The following is a 22,197-nucleotide window of genomic DNA, read 5'->3' as shown; positions in this document are numbered from 1 at the left end:
AGGACATACTCTCACGCTTTCTCTTCTGCTGGCTTCAGAGCTGACTCCTATAGAAACTACAGACCCCTGGTGGTGAGTTAAATCCAGCCCTTTGAATTAGCTGAGCTAGAAGCGAATTTGGGGATTGTATAGATTTTTGTTAGAGCCAGGGAGATTATCCATTTTCCTTTTTCCCTATTCCCCTGTCTTTGACTTTATTAATTTCACCTTTGATGTGTATTTTATTCCCATTAATAAAACCTGATTCATTTGTGGAAAAGAGGCTGTTAAGCTCCTTTCTTATTGTCCTGGAGAAATAACTAAAAAGGTAGTTTGGAGGGGAGGAAGTTTTGGACCTAGAGGTCCCTCATAATTTTCTGAACCCCAATATTATGGCGAGCCACCCAATTAACTCTCCACATATTAAATTTGGCCCCTACAAGTGTATGGAGGCTTAGGAATCCTCTACACTCCAACTGTAGTGTCCCTGGGGTCTACAGGGGCCTACAGGAAACTTAAATGTGATTCTAGGGACCCAACTTCCCTTACATATCATGGAGAATCTTGTGAGCTTCCCAGAAAGAGTGAGGAGAGCCTACCCCTTTACAAGTGTAGAAATATTTTATTAACTAGGGCTAATTTTGGGGGGCTAATCTGACTGGGGTATTTAATCTGGGACTGTTTGACTATTTGGCTATCTGACTGCTATTAATTTAATGTGGGCCGTTTATAAAGTTCCACCACACTGCTCCCAAATTGATAAACTAAAGGTTAAGAAGGCTCTTAACTAAATAATCAAAGCAGAGTTTATTTATGAGATACTATTTAAAATTAAGAATACAGGGAAATAAAATGTACAACCTGAGTGCATTGCCCTGCGTCTCTTTCCATTGCATATCTTTCCCACCTGCTGAGCTTGGAACTTCTTGAATACAATAAGGGCCTTAGCCACCTCTCGCCTCAGGGTATTCAGGCACTCTATTCTAACTCTGAGCCCCTTTCACTTTGTAAATCTCCCTGCTTCTAACTTTCCTTTCCTTACTGCCACCACTGAACCCCTGTGTTTCTCTCTCACTGACCTTCTGTCTGTCTGCTCCATCAGTCTGCCCTTTGGCCTCTCTTTTCTTTGCTTCTAGTTCTTCTCGTCTTCTCCTGCATCCTTGTAGACCTGTCTCTAGTCTGCCGTGCTACAACCTTTCTAATCTCGTCAGCCACCGCTTGACCTCTTCTCTGACTCATCTCGTCAGTCCTAACTCTGAGTCTTGTCCGCCGGCCTCCAGTCCTCCTGTCAGCCCCCGTACCTTGTCAGCCCCCCCTGAGTCTAACCCCCAGGTCTATATATACCTTTTCTTCTCTCCACTCAAATTTCGGGGCTTCTTGCACCCACACACCAAGCTAATCCGCTGGCCAGGGCTGTGGCTGGTGTGTATGTGTGGGGGGTGGTGCGCTCCAGCTTCACGTGCTTCAGCACAGGCTACGCCAGAGCCCAGCATCTCTCAGATACCTCTGCTCAGGTCGGAGGGAGCTGGGGGCCTTTTCTTCCCCAACTGTCTGACCTGGTGTCCTGTACAGCCCATGGGGCTTTTGGGCTCAGCTGAAGAGGAGGAGGAGGGGCACCAGCCCCTCCCACACAGAAGAGACCCTGAGGGCCTAAGGCTTTCCAATCTCAGCCCAAAGGTAGGGTCCCCAAATCAAAATAAATTTCCACACAAGGACTTCTTTTTAGCCTTCTAGCCCCCCTCCAAATATCAAGGACAATGCATTGAACTAGGAGCTCCCTTAGCTCAAGAGGATTCTGATGTGAGAATCTCTGCTTCACCCACAACTCCATTTCCCCCAAGAGGGATAAAGTTAAAACTTATGGAGCCTGATACATGTAGTCTTTTCCAGGGTAAAAACGCTAGGTAGAGTTCAGCTGTTGTCATGTTAGAATCATAATTAGCATGGTAAGAAAGAGCCTTGGACTTAGGTCCAAATTCTAGCTCTGCTATCATGTGATTTGGGCAAATCACCTTACCTCTCTATAAGTTTCCTCATGTGTAAAAAGAGGAGGTTAGGCTAGATTCTTTTTGTTTTTTAAACAGGGCAATGAGGGTTAAGTGACTTGCCCAGAGTCACAGCTAGTGAGTGTGAAGTGTCTGAGGTCAGATTTGAACTCAGGTCCTTCTGAATCCAGGGCTCGTGCTTTATCCACTGCACCACCTAGTTGCCCCCTAGGCTAGATTCTTTCTTCTTCTTCTTCTTTTTTTTTTTTTGGAGAGGCAATTGGGGTTAAGTGACTTGCCCAGGGTCACACAGATAGTAAGTGTTAAGTGTCTGAGACTGGATTTGAACTCAGGTCCTCTTGACTCCAGGGCCGGTGCTCTATCCACTGTGCCACCTAGCTGCCCCTCCTAGGATAGATTCTTAACCTGAGATTTGTGAACGTCTTTTTTTTTTTTTTTTTTTTAGTGAGGCAATTGGGGTTAAGTGACTTGCCCAGGGTCACACGGCTAGTAAGTGTGTTAAGTGTCTGAGGATGGATTTGAACTCAGGTACTCCTGACTCCAGGGCCAGTGCTCTATCCACTGTGCCACCTAGCTGCCTGAACATGTCTTTTTAAAAAAATATTTTGGTAACTATTTCAAAATGATTGGTTTTCCTTGTAATGATATGCATTTTATTCTATGCATATAAAAACATTTCTGAGAAGGGGTCCAGAGGTTTCCTCAGATATTGTCAAAGGGATCCATCACTCAAAAAAGGATACAATCCCCTGGACCTTTGTTGTTCAGTAATTTTTCAGTCATATCCAACTCTTAGGGGTTTTCTTGGCAAAGATACTGGATTGGTTTGCCATTTCCTCTTCTAGCTCATTTCAAAAATGGGGAAACTGAGGCATTAAAGATTAATCGACTTGCCCAGGGTCACATAATTAGTAAGCATCTGAGGTCAGATTTGAAGTCAGAAGATGAGTCTTCCTGACTTCAGGCCTGGCACTCCATCTACTGCACACCTAGCTGCTCTTGAAGAAGACAAGTATAAAACATGGTCTGTGTCAGTAACCTTTACTAATAACAGTCAAGCAATGAAACCACAATATTTGGAGTTAATATTGAATTCACTCAGAATCTTTTGATTCCAAGACAAAAGGAAATACTTGTGAAGCCCCAAAGGACAAATAATTCACCAAAGAACTTTGATGAATTTTTACATGTTCCATGTAGAAAAGGAGCTACAAGGAGAGAATGGATGTGGGTGAATTCCAATTTTTTTTCCCCAGTACTTTACTGAGTCTATGATTGCACTGTGGGTGTTTCCTCCATCAATGCAGATTTCAACTGATCCAGACCACCTCATTTTTGTGTGTGATTCTTACCTATGTTCTTTCACATATTCCTTCAAAGAGGATTCAGCCAATGAGCTGGAGGCTTTCTTACAGATTTTTTTTTTACTTTTCTTTACTACAAGTACAACCCTTGACCTTCCTGTATGTTATCCCTCCATCTATGACCTACCACCTCCTTTTCCAATCATTTTTTTTCTTTCATCATGTTTGTTGTTGTTGTTTTTTTAGGACAATGAGGCAATGACTTGACCAGGGTCACACAGCTAGTAAGTGTCAGGTGTCTGAGGCCAGATTTGAACTCAGGTCCTCTGGAATCCAGGGCTGGTGCTTTATTCACTGAGCCACCTAGCTGCCCCTCATCATGTTCATTGTGCCATTTAGACATAAAGGCTATAGGTCATCATTTGAAATATGCTGCCGTCGATTTAGGCCTACCGTGTATGTATCCATTGCTTTTAGGGTCACTTACAGCTTTGATTCTTGCCATATTATGATCATCGATGTGAGTAAATGAAATAACACTCTGCTCAGCACAGTGTCTGGCACATAGTAGTCACTATATTATTCCCTTCCCCTTCTCCTGTCCCTATCCTTTATCTAAGATTTATAACCTTAGAGGATCAACAAGAATATTCATGAATTAAAAGAAATAAAGAAAAATAAGATCGTATGCCATGGAGTGGTACATTTCCAAAAAATTAACCTGAAACACAGGGTATTTTGTGAGGGAAATTAGAAACTATAGGGACCATATGTATATTGCCCAGGTTTTCCTTCATGGAACCACTCAAGGGGAAACGAAACCACAAGCTTTTGGAGGAGAAGCAGAAGGCAAACTACTAACTCTCTGTATTGGCAAAATCTGGTTTATTGGATGCCATATTAGGAAGGAGCTTCTATGCTCTGAGCTCTCAGGGAAGTAGATCTGAGCCTCACAGATCATTGCTTCTGCCCCTTTCCACAGCCTTGAAACAGCAACCAACATGGTCTTCATGGGTCAGGATTTGAATTTAAGAGAAAGATGCTCATTCTTAGCAATCATCATTGGAAGAAAGTTATTATCAAGAATGAACCACTGACCAAAAAAAAAAAAAAAAAAGAATGAACCACTGTAGCAGAGTACATTTCAGAGGAAAATGCCACAAATGTCTAAGCAGAGAAATAGGAACTGGGGAAATAAACATGCAAATAAGAGTGACAACCCAAGTCGGGTTGATGGGCCAAATGGCCATCTGCTTCCCAATGGATTTCTTAGGCACTGAACATGTTTTCTAATAAACACAACTCAGAAAGGGGAAATAAAACAAAATGTCTTTTGTGCTCACGACAGCTTTGGGGGCAGGTTGGAATCACACCTTAGGGGCTCCAGCCTGAGATAACTCAAGAATTTTACTGATGTCCTACCACTGCCACTGGTGAAGTCCTATGACAAAAAGATTTCTTGGTCTTTTGATATTTAAAAAAAATTCACATGAAGATTTTTTTCTCATACAATATGCATTATTATCTTCCTGTCAGGATGCCCTAAGACTCCAGATTCCTCAGATTCTGGTTCTTCTTCCTAGTTAGCCAGCACTTAGCATTAGTGCCTATAGTAGGCAATTAACAAATATTTATTGATTGATTGATTACTAGAATTTAAAAAAATTAAAATAAAAAAATATGAACTTAAACACCAAATAAAATGAGCATTTCCATATACAGCAGGAGAGAAAAAGAGGATTATACTTGCAGTTTAGCCCCTGTTAGGTACAGCTTGCTTTTCCTTTTAGGTATATAACACATTCGATATGTAACTTTTAAAGATGTCCTTTTTGCCTGTTTCCTTCTTGTCCCCTTCTGTTCTGCCCCTAGACTTTTCAGGCTTGGCAATATTTTTGATTGACCTCTGACAGAAGTCACATCACTTTTTAACCAGGCCTTAAAGTCCTTGCCCCCTTTACCCCCCACTGTTTTCCTAACTTTCTTCTCAATTCTCCTAGAAGTCTTCCTTTTCCTTATTCTTTTCACCTGATGCTTACAGGATAGGATTTCATCAAAATTTTTTATGAGACCAAAGCAAATTGATGGGGTTGGTGCATGAAATCTGCAACTGTACTCCCAGAAGAAGCAAAGGTGTTTCTTCCTTCTATATCTCTTGGAAAACTGAGTCAATTACCAAAAACTGTGGCATAGGAAATTTTTACTAAGATATTTGGAATTACTAATATAAAAGTTCATAAAATCAAAAGTTTCATAATATGTGGATTTCTGGGGGACAAATCTGCCATTTTTTGATTACTTTTTAATGGCTGTTAGTGCTAAGAGAGTCCACAGAGTCAAGGATGGCCTTCTAATGATATGCAAACCCAAACTCAAGTCAGAAGTACAGAGTATTGGGAGCATTTTCTCTGCTACTTTTTTTTTTTTTAGTGAGGCAATTGGGGTTAAGTGACTTGCCCAGGGTCACACAGCTAGTAAGTGTTAAGTGTCTGAGGCCGGATTTGAACTCAGGTACTCCTGACTCCAGGGCCAGTGCTCTATCCACTGTGCCATCTAACTGCCCCTCTGCTACTTTTTAAAGGAGTTCCAGATATAGTCTTGGGCAGTTAGGTGGCACCATAGTGTATAGGGTGCCAGGCTTGGAATCATAAAGATTCAACTTCCTGAAATAAAATCTGACCTCGGACACTAGCTGGGTGACCCTGGGCAATCACTTAACCCTGTTTGCCTCACTTTCTCACTTGTAAAATGAGCTGGAGAAGGAAATGACCCACCACTCCAGTAGTTTTGGCAAGAAAACACCAAAGGGGTCATGAAGAGTTGGTCACAATAAACAACAACATGACGTAGAATTGATTTCTGCTTGGCTTTCCATGTGTCTGCCTTGCTCCTAGGAGCCAGCACAGGATGCTCAGAGCAGCAGGGAACCCTGTAGCTATGTGGTGCCTTTTCCTTGCCACTCTTAATATATATATATAACTGTCATATGTCTGCCCAGCTTGTTTAACACCACAAGGTCTAAAGCAGAGCGCTAAGGCTTGCTCCTGATGTTATTTTGCATTTTATAAGTAGCATCCCAGAATTACACATTTCTCCTTTTACCTCATTGGGATTCTCATCCTTTATATTTTCATACTTCTAATTATGCTATGACTTTTTCCTTTTTCCTGCAGATCAACTTGGACTTTGGATGATTGACTTTGGACTCATAGTTTTAGCACTCTTCATTTCAAATTCTGTTAGGTGTGTCCTGGAGCACAGTTCCTTACCTGGTGTAATGGATTACTCAGAGCCCAAGAGTTCAGATAAACAATCCATATAATAATAGTATGTTCATATTTTCCCAGCTAAAAGTACTCCCAAGGTGGTTAACAGAAAAAAAGTAAGAAAAAACCCCTGTAAGAGAGATTAAAAGCAATGAGTAAGGAAGTTCTCCATAGTCTTGACAGATTGTTGCCAGTCTTAGAGTTAACTTTGTATCTATGATATATGCATAACTATATCTATAACTTTATATCCTTCTTGCCCATAATGACCTAAAGCTGGGTCCCAGATCAATCTACCTTGGAGCAAAGTTAATCCAGGGTGCCCCAAGTCTGTTTCATAACTTCTTTGCTCATAACAGCTAACTGAAGAAAGAAGAAATTTGTAGCTAAAGGCAAAGATGAATCACAAGTACAGTCCCAGCTAATATTGTGGGGTTATGGGGGAGGGATTAACCTATCTCTCCTCAGTTCTACCAGGATCCTAGCCCACAACAACCTGACTGTGCTTTTGTTGATTTACTGTTTTTTGTTTGTTTGTTTGTTTGTTTTGCGGGGCAGTGGGTGTTAAGTGACTTGCCCAGGGTCACACAGCTAGTAAGTGTCAAGTATCTGAGGCCGGATTTGAACTCAGGTACTCCTGAATCCAGGGCCGGTGCTTTATCCACTGTGCCACCTAGCTGCCCCCGTTGATTTACTGTTAATAAGGAATGTTTGCTAAATCTTTCAATAGCACTTCAACTGTTCTTCAAAAGACCAATGATCTTAGTGATGGGGTGGAGGGAGAGAAGAATTCTCTCTAACAGTACATAACACAATCTTTATATACCTTCTCATTCTGTGTTTAGCCATGTTCTCTCACAGATGTTCTTTCTCCACCCCACTATTTTGGCAGGGCAATGAGGGTTAAGTGATTTGCCCAGGGTCACACAGCTAGTAATTGTTAAATGTCTGAGGCCGGATTTAAACTCAGGTCCTCCTGAATCCAGGGCTGGTGCTTTATCCACTATGCCACCTAGCTGCCCCTCATAGACATTATTAGAAGATATGTCTATTGAGCTGGATGACTTGCTCCTAGGTCTTTTTCCATTTTGTGAATATTAGTGCAGCATTTGAACTGACCATCCTCTCTCTCATTCTCCCTGTGGGACTGGATTCTCTCCTATCATTCTGGTCATGAATGTACTGAATGATCTCTCTTATGCTATTTCTTGCACATTGATTATCACAAAAATGCTGCAGCTTTAGTAAGTCTACAAGTATTTATTAAGTACCTTCCATATTCCAGGCAAGGTGCTAAGTGCTGGGAATACAAAGAAAAGCAAAGAACCCAAACAAAACCCCCCCAAACACCCAAACCAAACCTAAAGTAAAACAAAAGCCTAGTCTCCTTGCTCTCAGCTCACAGCTGAATAAGAGAAACAACATGCAAACAGCTAGGTACAGACAAGATATACATAAGATAAATTAGAGCTAATCAACACAGGGAAGGCAGTAGAATTAAAGGGGATTAGAAAAGAATTCATGTAGAAGGTGGAATTTTAGCTGGGACCCGAAGAAAGGCAGGGAAACCAGGAGGCAGAGATGAAGAGGGAGAGAATTCCAGGCTTGGGGGACAGCCAGTGGAAAGGTCTTAAGTTGGGAGATGGAATATCTTGTGTTAGAAATAGTCAAGAGGGGGGCAGCTAGGTGGTGCAGTGGATAAAGCACCATCCCTGAATTCGGGTGGACCTGAGTTCAAATGTGGCCTCAAACACTTGATATTTACTAGCTGTGTGACACTGGGCAAGTCACTTAACCCTCATTGCCTGGCCAAAAAAAAGAAAAAAAGAAATAGTCAAGAGGCCAGTGTCACTGGATCACTGAGTGCTTGGGGGGTGGGGGTAAGGTAAAAGAAGCCTGGAAAGATGAGAGGGCCAGGTTATGAAGGGTTTTCAATGCCAAACAAAGGATTTTATATTTGATCCTAAAGGTGATAGGGAAATGCTAAAGTCTGATACATAAGGGGATGATATGGTCAGAGCTATGAAGACTAATTGGATAACTGAATAGAGGATAAATTGGAATGGGGAGAGGCTTGTGGCAGGGTGACCTACCAAAAGTCTACTATAACAGTCTAATGTGAAGCTTAAACATCTAACTGTGATGCCTAAAAATCTAATGAGTAGTCGCCTTACATTAGAAACATATAGCACCAATCTTTGGGCATTAAGTATTTATTAAAGTATATTAGGATTTAGTAAAGATAACATGTGGAGAAAGAAAGAAAAGACCCTCGCTCCCTACACCTGCCGCTGCTCTTCTCGTGACCTCCAACCGAAAAGAGCGGACCCCCCCACCCCCACCCCCGCCTTGAGAGGGAGCTCCCTGGGGGCCTGCCCAGGCGCGGTCCACACACACACACACACACACACACACACACACACACACACACACACACACCCCTCCAAGCTAATTCGCTGGTAGCAGTGATTGACATGACTTAAAGGAGTTTCTATGAAGAGATGTAACTGTTCGGATGCTAATCACATGCTTTTTCCTCAGGGCGGTGCTGGTCTGGTTCTCACAATGTCTTTCTCAGTAGGGTGGTGGCGCTCTTATTCTCACACTAAGAGTGAAGTGATGAGTAACTCTACTATGTCAGAGGAGATGCATTATTTTTCTTTGGGGTCACTGGATGAGGATCTCAATATAGAGTATTAATGAATGGAAACATTGCTGAAGGAGCTAAATCATATCAATTTTGATATTCTTGTCATAAATAAAAGCAGAAGAAAGAAGGAATTTACAGCTAAAGGGAAAGATGAATCACAAGTACTACCTGGAAAGGCAAAAAAATGGAGTTGGTAGAGTGGGTTTTATCGTATCCCCCAAAGTGACAAAAATATGATTTCATTTGGTATTTGGCTATATCCATGAAAAATATTTGCAAAAATACTGCATGAAAATAATTGCAATTTATATGCCCACACTGGTTGCTTAGTATGAAGTGGTGGAGAAATTTGATAAAGAATTTGTAAAATTCTCCAAATCAAGTCAATGTGCTCCCTGATGCTTGCTGACCACTGAAAAGATGGAAAAAGGTAAGGATAGAAAGGAATATATGGAAAAGTATGGTTGATGAAGAAGAAATGAGTGTCCAAAGACTTGCTGATTACACAGAAACCTTAACCCTCTATATCACAAATATATTTTTTTCTTAAAATTTTTCTCACAAATTTTTTTTCTTAAACAAATTGGTTGGTGCTGAACATGGCAAGAAACAAATAATATCCTTTAAAATGAAATTGATTACATTTTAGTAGGCAGATAAAACCCAGCTTATTATGGTCATGAGAGTTATCACTGACTCAACTCTTTCTACACAACTAGACTATCAACTTGTTAGCTAAGATTTATGATCAAGAAGAAAGAAGAACAATGAGGAAAAGACATAGCATACAGAAAATGTGAAATAGAGAACAGAAATGACATTGACATCAACTATAATGATTTCAAGAAGTTAAACTAATGTAAATTAATTGCTAAAATAAGACCAGAAGAGCCCACAATAATAAGTACCTTGTTGTTTATCCTTTGTTCTTTTTTTTTATCCTTTATTCTTGAAGAGGGCCATGACATCTGGGTGATGTCATAACTTGTGCTGAATTGGAATTACGTGAGAGAGGGCTATGATGTCATGACTTGCATTGAATTGTATTTAAGTGAGGGGAGGGCTGTTCTCCAGTGGCAAGATACATATCAGGACAACTGGAGATGGCCCCAGATTTTTTTTTTAAGGCAATTGAGGTTGTGACTTAACCAGGGTCACACAGCTAGTAAGTGTCTGCAATGAGATTAGATTGAACTCAGGTCCTCCTGACTCTAGGATCAGTGATCTATCCACTGTACCACCTATCTGCCCTAATTACCTTAGTCAAAAATATTTGATTGACTTGATAGAACAGAGAAGTGACTAAAGCAATCTAGATGACAACTTGGCACCATGGTGTACAGAGCACTGGCTTTGTAGTCAGGAAGACCTGAGTTCAAATATGACCTCAGACATTTACTAGCTGTCACTTAACCTCTGTCTACCTCAGTTTTCTCTACTGTAAAATGGGGGATAATAATAAATAGCTCAGGGGCAGCTAGGTGGTGCAGTGGATAGAGCACTGGCCCTGGAGTTAGGAGTACCTGAGTTCAAATCCGGCCTCAGACACTTAACACTTACTAGCTGTGTGACCCTGGGCAAGTCACTTAACCCCAATTGCCTCACTAAAAAAAAATAAAATAGCTCCCACCTCAGGGTTGTTGTGAGGATCAAAGCACTTAGCACAGTGCCTGGCACATAGTAGACACTTAATAAATTCTTATTTTCTTCCTTCCCTCCCTTTCTCCCTTCCACAATGTATTATTATTATTTTTTTTAGTGAGGCAATTGGGGCTAAGTGACTTGCCCAGGGTCACACAGCTAGTAAGTGTTAAGTGTCTGAGGCCGGATTTGAACCCAGGTACTCCTGACTCCAGGGCTGGTGCTCTAGCCACTGCGCCACCTAGCCGCCCCCCTCCCACAATGTATTAAAATATAAACTCATCTGTTAAATCTTTTTTTTTTTCAAGGAACCTAAGTATGTTTAAAATTTATTTATTTTTTATTTTAAAAAAATAATAAACATTTTTATTTATAGTTTTGAGTTCCAATTTTTATCCCTTCATCTATTAAATATTATGTAGAAGAATGATAGAAAATTATGAATTTATGGACATTATCATCTCATAAAGCAGAAAAAAGTAGTGGGGGGTCAGTTCAATCTAGATAAAACTTGGCAATCAATCCAGCTGAGCAAAATCACCCTGTTCTGGGCTTGGCCTAACTAATCTAATCTTGGCCAGATTAGTTTTGCTATTGGAACAAAATGAGACACTCATAAGTCATTCAACAGTTAAAAGCAGTTGCCACAGCAGAGAAGTATATTCAACAAGAGCACCTTGGGTTGATGCAGCTGGGAACAAGCCTCCCAAACCCTTTGCTACACCCCTAGGTGAATGAAGATGTAGCTGCTTTGTTTCAGGAGATGAGGAAGTGACATCAACAGTCTGGGCCAACCCAATCTTGAGGAATGACAATGTCCTTTAAGGAAAACAAGCTTAACTTGGGGAGGGACCATTTTCCTCTAAGGATCAAATATAAAATCCTCTTTGGCTTTTAAAACCGTTCATAATCTGGTCTTCCCCTATTTTTCCAGTTTTCTTATATCTTACTCCCTTTTAGATACTCTCTGATCTAGTCACACTAGTTTTCTTCTGTTCCTCACACACAACACTCCATTTTCTGACTCTGGGCATTTTCCCTGGCTGTCTCCCATGCTTGGAATGCTTTCTCTTCTCATGTCTATCTTCATCTTCTGGTTTCCCTGCATTCCTTCAAGTCTCAGCTTCCCTCCTTCAAGAAGCTTTTCTCAATCCTTAATCCTTCCCTCTGACTATCCCATTCTTTCCACCACTTTATCCTGCATATATCTTGTTTGTACATACATAGTTGTTGACATGTTGTCCTCCCATTAGACACTGATCTTCAGAGCACAGACTGGTTTTTTTGCCTTTCTTTGTATCTGCAGGGCTTAGCACAGTACTTGACATATAGTAGGTATTTAATAAATGCTTATTGACAGACTGTCTCGTTGATATACTTCTATTCTTTCAAGGAACATAATTATTGCTAAACTGAGGAGTTGAGGGATTCCTGAAGTTTTCTTATCTCCTCACTTAGCAAGGAGAGGACCCTGTATTTTATATATATTTAGTTATTATCTGGAGATGGAAGATTTATAAAGATAGGATAATTACTGTGGGTCCATGGAACTACTTTTGCCTATCTTGCTGAATCTGATATGGGTTTTTCTCTTTTTTCTAATTTTTTTTTTGTGGGGGGCAATGAGGGTTAAGTGACTTGCCCAGGGTCATGCAGCTAGTAACCATCAAGTGTCTCTGGCTGGATTTGAACTCAGGTTCTACTGACTCTAGGGTCCATGCGTTATCCACTGTGCCACCTAGCTGCACCTTGATATATGGGTTTTGATGTGAACTCTGCTAGCAAACTGCCTGGCTTTTTATAGTAGTCTTTCCTACCTTGTTCTCAGCTTTTCCTGTTATTCCTCCCTACTTGTCCAAGTGCATTTGATTGGAATTAGCAGATTCCTACCATGATCTATGGTGGTCAATAGTTGCACCCATGTCTGTGGTTTCTGAAGAAATGCAATTGTCACACTGGTTCTGGATATCCCTCTGTTAAAGAATTAACTCTTGTACATGTTCTGATAAGAGATAGTAAAATTTTTATTAGGCTCCCGGGGAGGAATAGATTCAAGACATCTTCCTTCCTGAGCGAGAGGGAAGACAATGCTTTTTTTTTTTTAATTTTTTAAATTTTTGCAGGGCAATGAGGGTTAAGTGACTTGCCCAGGGTCACACAGCTAGTTAAGTGTCAAGTGTCTGAGGCTGGATTTGAACTCTGGGTACTCCTGAATCCAAGGCCAGTGCTTTATCCACTGCGCCACCTAGCTGCCCCCTGAAGACACTGCTTTTATAGGGGGATAGATGGGGTGGGGGGTGGGGGTGGGGAAGCTCAGCTGTTGGGGAGGAACGCTGGCCTAACTAGGGATTATCGTCACCACCTGGTCCTAGTCAGGCAGTATCTGGTTGATTAAGCACCTTGCTTTTCCAAGGGAAGAGTACCCTCAAACTGCCCCAACAAATTGATCAACCATTCCACCTCATATGGGAAGAGCCTCCAACTGGGCTCAGGCCCACCACTACAAAATTTTCAGCCACTTTTCAACATTGCCTTTCTATTTCTTCCACTTATTTGACTTGTCTATATAACTTGGGTCTTTATTTGTTTTTTTGGTGAGGGAGTTGGGGTTAAGTGACTTGCCTAGGGTCACACAGCTAGTTAAGTGTTAAGTGTCTGAGGCTGGATTTGAACTCAGGTCCTCCTGACTCCAGGGCAGATGCTCTATCCACAGCACCACCTAGCTGCCCTTGGGTCTTCCTTTAAAAAAGCTAGCCCACTATCTAGCTGTGTGACCCTGGACAAGTCACTCAACCCTGTTTGCCTCAGTTTCCTCATCTGTAAAATGAGCTGGAGAAGGAAATGGCAAACTATTCCAAGATCTTTGCCAAGAAAATCCTAAATGGCATCATGAAAAGTCAGACATGACTGAAAAATGACTGAACAACAGCAGCCCATCATCTTAAAAGGCTTTTCAAGGATGAATAAAGTTCCTTCTTTTAAGAAGGGAACCCAGCCAGTCGCATCTTCTTTTCCCACTTGGCTGTATTCCTCTAGACTTCTCCATCAGCAATCTTTTTGTCTTTCTTTTGTGTCTTGTGTTCCCCCATTAGACTGTAAGCTTCTTGAGGGTAGGAGCTGTCTTTCTATTTCATATTTGTATCCCCAGCACATAGCACAGTGTCTGGTCCAAAGTAGATGTGTAATAAATGTTAATGACTGACAAATTTAGACAGGTAAAGAGAAGGTGCAAAGCATTCTATACAGGGAAAATGACATAAATATAGGTACCCTTGTAGGAATGAGCATGGCCATGGTATGATAGGACAATGAGGAAGCCATCCCAGGAAACATTGGTTAATATTGGGGGTGTAGTAGGAAATATCAGGTTGGATAAGTATGATTTGACTTGGCATGTTTGTTTGAGAGATGAAATCACAGAAGGAAATACTGATGAATGGGGGGGATTTAAAAATTATTAATTTTTTTCTCAATTACATGTACATTTTTTTTAACATTTTTTAAAATTGGAATTCCAAATTCAACCTCTATCTCCTTTCCTTCTCCTGAAAAGGCAATCAATTTGATATAGATAATACATGTGAAATCATGCAAAATATATTTCCATATTAGCTATGTTGCAAAAGAAAACAGACCAAAACCAACAAACAAGAAAAATAAAGACATTTTTTAAAAATATGCTTTTAATTTGCATTCAGACTCTATCAGTTCTTTCTCTGGAGGTAAATAGCACTTTTCTTAAGACTTTCGGAATTGTCTTGAATTATTGTATTGTTGAGAATATCAAAGTTATTCACAGTTAATCATCATACAGTATTGCTGTTACTTTGTACAATGTTCTTCTGATTCCATCAGTTTATCTAAGTCTTCTCAGGTTTTTTGAAACTATCCTGCTCATCATTCCTGATAGCACAAATAGTATTCTATCACATCATATACTACAACTTGTTCAGCCATCCTTCAATTAATGGGCATCCCCAGAGAGGGGATTTAATATGGAGCTCTTAACCCACTATTGTGTCAAATTAATTTTAATGAGCTGCTACTTACGATAAAAATTGAACCTGTAAGATCATTTATTGTCTCTTTCCTATTTAGAAAGTTGCTTAGAACAGGGCTTCTTAACCTTCTTTCATGACCCCTTTTTGCCCAAGAAATTTTTTTGCAATCCCAGGTAAATAGGTAAATAAAATAGGTATACATAACCTTTTACTGTTGCCAAAATTTTCACAACCCCTACATTGTTATGTGACCCTATATGGGGTCTAGACCCACAGTTTAAGAAGCTAGGGCTTTAGAACATTTAGAACCTAAATGACCAGCAGGTGGTCATTCAGCCAATCTGTGTCCTTGGCAGAATTCAAATCTAGGTTTTCCTGGTTTCAAAGATACCAAGCTGCCTCTCTGATAAGGAGGGCATTGTGAACATCCAGAAGACAAATGACCAGCATCTCTAAAAAACACAGATGGGTAGGAAGAGGGGGAATTCGAGAGAACTCTATGAAAGAAAAGCCAGGTTTGTCAGTAGGCTTGTTGGCCAGTGCAAATAACAACAATGACCTGTTTTAAAAAGTTTTTTTGGAAGACTGGACATAATAAGGACACATTATAAGGCATATTTCTGGGGAGACTGGCCAAGGGGATGGGTTTTGTGTTGGGTAGGGAGGCAGCTCTAACTTCTGAATGCAAACACTCCAAAGTCATTTTGAAATTCACTTTGCAAAGCTATTACTAATCAGTGCTTTGTGTATTTTTTTAAAGCCTTTTTATTTTCTGATGATTTACAGTGTTTGTATTAGTGGTTTCACTGCTACTTTTGCCACAGCTAATCCACTTTTCTTACACGTGGTATTAGGGAAGAGTTTGGACTTGATTTAGCCAAGCTGTAACACACTAAAAAACACGTTTCAATCCTGCAGGATAGAAAAGGATAAAGATTATTATTTTGGTCTCGCTGTTATTTTTATTTATTTTTTTTTAAATTAAAATTTTTTTTGCAGGGCAATGGGGGTTAAGTGACTTGCCCAGGGTCACACAGCTAGTAAGTGTCAAGTGTCTGAGGTCGGATTTGAACTCAGGAACTCCTGAATCCAGGGCCGGTGCTTTATCCACTGCGCCACCTAGCCGCCCCCTTCGCTGTTATTTTTAAATAACAATTAATAGTAATGTTAGTCTTATTTTGAAGTCATTAGTTTCTCTTGAACTAAGCACTTTAGTCAATAACATGCAGATGTGATAAAGTACACAAGAACAATTCAAATTAACGGGATTTTTTTTCTGTTATGTCTCTGCTTTTAAAAAATTACATTTTGAATTTAAGCAACCAACAATATATAAGGAGCCCTATATTTGCATCTCTCTGCTAAATACTATAATAAATTATGGCCAAAAATTCAAAACTGGATCTTGTTAATATTATTCTGTCGCTCTTGAAATTACCTTGGGATGAGGCAAAGTTTATGTTTTGTAACCTGGATGAAAATGATGTATTCTTAAGCACATGAGAGACATTATTCTGAGCTTCAGTTATGGTTCTGTTACAGAATCATTGTATGACTTTGGATAAGTAATATCACTTCTCTGGAACTTGGGTTTCCCCTGTATAAAAATGAGGAAGTTGAATCAGGTGATCTCTTATTTTGGGGAGGGGCAGGGCAATGAGGGTTAAGTGACTTGCCCAGGGTCACACAGCTAGTTAAGTGTCAAGTGTCTGAAGCTGGATGTGAACTCAGGTCCTCCTGAATCCAAGGCCAAGTGCTTTATCACTGTGCCACCTAGCTGTCCCCTAGGTGATCTCTTAAGGTGCCTTTTAGGTCCTCAATTACTTGATTATAATTCTAACACAATTGCTCTTAAGTACTGAGGTATCTTAAGATGCAAAGATACAAGAAGGCAACAATGTGACTGACTAGGCAGCCTAATCCCAAAGAATAATGGGAAAAAGGGACATAAAATGGGTTACTTAGGCATGTACAGTGACCCATGGTCATCCATTAACATCTGTTCTGGGAGGGAAGAGTTTGGGGAGTTAGTCTATACTGGCTGGGGCTCCCTGGGTTACTACAGACACAGTGCCCATCAGAATGGGGGAATGAGCTTTGATGATGCTGTGCTCCTGATCTAGACTAAAGCCGCCTCTCTGACTTATACTAGCTGAACTTACTCCCAATAATCTGATCCCAGAGAAGGGATGTCCTAGTTGGGGATGGAATGTAGCAGAAAGTCAAGGAGCAGCTAGAGGCTTGCCTACCTATTGGAGGATTGAGTAAAGAAAAGGAATTAGAAGTCATTTAACAGGAACTGAAGAGGCTATTAGACCAATTCTATACATGATAAGGAAATAAAGCTCTCATTTTTCACTGATCTAATTTGTGTTAGAAATCTGTGTGTGGTACCGACATTGGGATTGATGGTTAATATTGAAATAGACCACAGTTTAGAATTCAGCTTTTATATGATAAGTGTATATGTATACATGTATATGCATATACACATGAATGAAAATATGATTAGACTCATACTTGACTTATAGAAAACATTATTCATTGTGTAAGATCATAGTTATTATAGGATCATCAGTCTAGAGTTGGAAGGAACTTCAAAGTCCAACCTCCTCTTTTTCCAAATGAGGAAACGGAGGCCCTGGGAAATGAAATGACTTGCCCAGCACCTTTCCAAAGGTGATGTTGAATTAACATGATTGCAGTATAATCCATAACCTGTTGAGCCCCCAACTAGTAATAATGTAGACCTAGAAAATATTTATTCAATAAGACAGAATCAAAAGTATGACCGGTATCTATCTTCAACACCTACTGCTGCTCCTCTGTCTATCCTCTCATGGAAAACACCTTTTAAAAGTGTTTCAGGGGTGGCTGGGTGGCGCAGTCGATAGAGCACCGGCCCTGGAGTCAGGAGTACCTGAGTTTGGATCCGGCCTCAGACACTTAACACTTACTAGCTGTGTGACCCTGGGCAGGTCACTTAACCCCAATTGCCTCACTAAAAAAAAAAAGTGTTCCAAAAGATACATATATTATTTTCCAAAGCTCTGTGGTTTTTCAGAATACTTACAATTCAGTGCTCTTTTGACCCAGCCGTCATATGCAGGGGTCCCTGTCAGCCAACCACAAGAATACTGAATAATGTAGAATCATGATGGATCATTCACTCTTGGAGAGCCTGCTAGCTTTGGTGCTGGTCCCATCCATTAGACTAGGAAAGCCAAATTTGTTTACTCTATTTCTTTCTTTCTTTTTTTCTTTTGCAGGGCAATGAGGGTTAAGTGACTTGCCCAGGGTAACATAGCTAGTAAAAGTCAAGTGTCTGAGGCTGGATTTGAACTCAGGTCCTCCTGAATCCAGGCCCAGTACTTATACACTGCGTCACCTAGCTGCCCCCTTGTTTGCCCTATTTCTGGGGAAGGACTGAACACAAGACAATAGAGGTAAAATGCTCTGCAATCTTTAGAGTATTATGTAAATGCTAATTTTTCTTTAGTTTCCCTTCTTATTAGAAAGTAGATACATTTGGTTTTTCCTTTTTTCTTTCCATTTCTATTTCCTTTTTCCTCTCAACAAAACCAAAATGAAACGCATGTGCTAGCCTAAACAACTGGTCCCATAATCGGAACTCTAAATCTTCTAATAAATGTATCCTAGGAGGGCAAGAGACTTTAAAAAAATACATTCTTTGCAGCTAAAAATTAACTTTATAATTTACTTTTTGGCAATAGAGGATAATGAAAAATAGTAGCAGGGACAATAAAAAGGGCAGCAGGGGGACAGCCTTCTCCCCCTTCTTTCTTTCCCTGCGTCGTCTGGTGTTTGTCAAGCACTCATGTGCACTGAGCTGAGACCACCAAGTTCACTTTGGCATATCTTGTGCCATGAACCAAATGTGAACCACAGAAGACAGCCCCACACCCAGAGCCACTCTGCCTGTCTGCCTACCTACCCAAGAAATATCATAAAGATCAAAGTTTTCCATTACAGAAAGAGAGTTTACAAATCCTTAAAAAAAGATCCTCTTCCTTTTTTGCAAACCATCTATAAAGTAGATGGAGCAAAAAATGATTTGTTTGCAAGTACATGCAGGCTCTCCTGCTGCTGCAGAAATTAATTGCATGATGGGAACTGCATGAAAAGTAATGGTGTCTTTAAGCGATAGACAGCAGGATGGAGTGCCATTGAAATGCTACTTTTATGCTACCATTAGGTTTCCAAACACACGAAGAAATGATGTGAATGAGTGCTAAGGAGGGGGGAGTAGAAAATCCAAGGAGCAGGTGAACTTGTTCCCAAAGGTTTGTGGGAAGAGGAATCATTGAGGGGATCAGGAGCACAATGCTGACCTGGCTTCAGAGACTGAGTCATGGAGTTTGGTTGTTCTGGGAGTGGTGTCTAGTCACCATGATTTTCATTCCCAGGCTTTCTGCTGATGTCACTTTTTGACATCAGATTAAATTTCAGAGATGGTCCCCTTTTATCACTGAACTACATTTCACAGAGCTCTTGTGGTTTTTATCCACTCTCCTTCCTTCCACAATAGCTCCATAATTTGATTCTTTCTCAGCAGTGCCCAACTTCCACTTTATCTATTCTCTTTTCCTTTTACTTCCTAGGTTACTGACTCTTTCCCTTCTCATACTAAGAAGTCCTGCATTCATTCTGGTGGTAAACTGGAGCCCACTGCTGGAGAGGCAACCTTGGGGCTTGAGGGACATGATCTCTGGGCTAGGCTTGAGGAGCTGGTGAGCAATTATCTAGATAAACTGCTAAAGTATTAGTGCCCTCAAAGACTTTGATGTTTGGTAGAAAGCTGACTCCTTCTCAGAGATTCAAAGGGCTTTTCAGCAGCCTTGCCAGGACACTCAACTTTAAATCACCTACAACCTTCTTTCAACTTCAACTAGTTTAGAAGATGGAGGAACTGTTGCTTTTTGATGTGAATCATCAGGATTAATGTAATAGATTCCTTGGAAAGTTACCCTTTCAGATTACTCAGAGACTAGGCAAACGTGGCTAAATTCCTCATTCCTTAAATAAAATATCTGCTCATTCATTCATCTTTCTTTCTCTAATACTGTTATTTAATGTGAGAAGATTATTTTTTCCCTTAAAGGTTATAGTCATCATGGATCAGTAAAGAAAGCAGAACAGAAGGCTATTGATATGTTACTTTTGTGATATCATTAGGTTTTCATACCAATGGAATCTGAAAGAAGCTATTGAGTACTCATCAGAAAATTACTTCCAATTATTGGTAATCTGCAGTCAATTCAACCTACTGGTCATAGGTTATGAGAGATGCAACTACAGTGGGGTGATTAGGGCTTTGACTTAGGGTGCCAAATTTAACAGGCACCAATAGCAATGTCACTTGCCATGAGTAGCTGAATTTCTTCCATTCTTCTCTCTCCCTTCCCCAATATCAGTTTCACCAGTGTCCTAGGGCATTTATCATCCTGCCATGAGTTGATGTCTTGGCCCCCTGTTCCCACTTGATGGTACCTTTCATGTCACTTGTATTGCATGCCAAAATTTCACAATTATAGCTCTGTATGATACACACACATATAAATAAATGCTTGCTATCAGCATGGGAAGATGTCTTGCATTAATTTCTTATCTACCTATTTTTCAATATTCAATTCTATTTGTTAAACATTTATTAGTTAGGTATATTTTTTGCCCAGCACTGTACTAAGCATTTAGGTAGATGGAGAGATGAAGACACAAATGTGGAATATTTAGTGTTCATGAGAAGTGTTGGTGTAGTATCTAGCCCCTGGGAGACATGGAATGGAAATTTCCACTCTACAGAAGAGCAGAGGCCAAGATGTTTGGACAATCCTCTCCATCCTCCTCTCCCCACTTCTGTACCCCTCTACCCCCATCAAATAACTCCAAATATGCAAATTCTCTTTCATATATGAGAACAATGTGTCTAAATTCTAGGAATACGTGAAAGCAATGATGACAATCTCATTAGTATGAATCATGTATATATTTTAGCATGACTCAGTATGTTTAGACTGGAAATATGAGGACAGAGTTGATTTTGCTCTGTTTAACTTTCAATTTCTTCAGAGTGACAGTGAAAAGAGAAAGATACATTAAAAGGACATCAAACAAAAGGATGTATGAGCTTCACAACTTCCTTCCTTGATCTCTCTTAACAAGCACTCATTGGTATGCATGATAATGTTCTCTTGTTTAAAAAAATCTCCTGCCTTCTCCTCCAAAGACTATTCCCAGATGCCTTCATGTATAAATTTCATGTATGAACCATAATGAAAACTGACTAGTTTGCCATTGATCTTTTTCCAACGATCTGTTTCCTCCATTATTCATTGTTAGGTTGGTGGATAATTTGAGAGTAAATTGAATCACTCTTGAGCAGGTTTCTTGTTTCTTGAATGGAATAGAGAAGGGATTTGATGTAGTTTTGAAACTATGTTAAAGAGTGATGCTATTGATAAAAAATAGTTGAAATTATTATTTGAATACTGAGTGGGACAAGGGGATCTGTTACTGGATCAGTCCCTGCAGAGGGGTTGGGGGAAGTGACTCATGGAGGCATCTCTCACAGATGACAGTGGGTAGACTCATTATACAATGGGGGATGGGAACATTGTGGGAGCAGTTCTCCCCCCAATGAAAACCATCCTTTTAAAAATGTTATTGGGGGCAGCTAGATGGCACAGTGGATAAAGCAACGGCCCTCGATTCAGGAGTACCTGAGTTCAAATCTGGCCTCAGACACTTGACACTTACTAGCTGTGTGACCCTGGGCAAGTCACTTAACCCTCATTGCCCCGCCAAAAAAAATGTTATTGGTTTTAGACTTAATCCTTATAAAATAACTAACATTTGTAGAGTGTTTTAAAGTTTGCAAAACGTTTCAGACATGCTCTCAATAGAACCTTATGATGATCCTGTGAGGATGGTACTCCAGGTATTCCCATAGTAACCATAAATGAAAACATTCAAATACCTGTACAAAAAATAAACTTTATTTGAAGTTGCACGAAAAATGTGTCTACTGACTTTAATGAGGTAGGAGCAAAAATGTCCTCTTTGTTTTCCCATTTCCTTCGGAACAACGTTTCTTCTGTGTATTTTTCCATTTTCCTTTCCTTGCGATCTTAGACGGGGCATGGCATGTCATCTGTTACCAACCTGTGCTTTAGGCTAGACTCTAGAAAGCTGGGCGGGGGGAAGGGGGGATGCAAAAATGAGACCATTCAGAAAGCATAAAGAAGGTACTAAAATTCCTGCTTAAAACTCTTTAGCAAAAATACAGAGCTGTCTTTCTTTTCTCATAAGTGAATCTTAATCCTTTCTGCC

General features: G+C 40.3%; 1 protein-coding gene across 1 annotated transcript in view; it reads left to right on the top strand.

Annotated features, from left to right (window-relative positions):
- The window catches only part of EFCAB2 (EF-hand calcium binding domain 2), a 146,179-nt gene extending 124,599 nt beyond the window's left edge, over positions 1-21,580 (top strand). Inside the window, exon 8 of the mRNA XM_043999413.1 lies at positions 19,470-21,580. The gene's annotated coding sequence lies outside the window, so the exon portion shown is untranslated. The remainder of the gene's footprint in view (positions 1-19,469) is intronic.
- The last annotated feature ends 617 nt before the right edge of the window (positions 21,581-22,197 follow it).

The sequence above is a fragment of the Dromiciops gliroides genome, chromosome 4 (genome assembly GCF_019393635.1).
Source record: "Dromiciops gliroides isolate mDroGli1 chromosome 4, mDroGli1.pri, whole genome shotgun sequence".
NCBI classification, from domain to species: Eukaryota; Metazoa; Chordata; class Mammalia; order Microbiotheria; family Microbiotheriidae; genus Dromiciops; species Dromiciops gliroides.
Note: the sequence above shows the minus strand (reverse complement) of the source record. Positions and strands in the feature narration are given on the sequence as shown.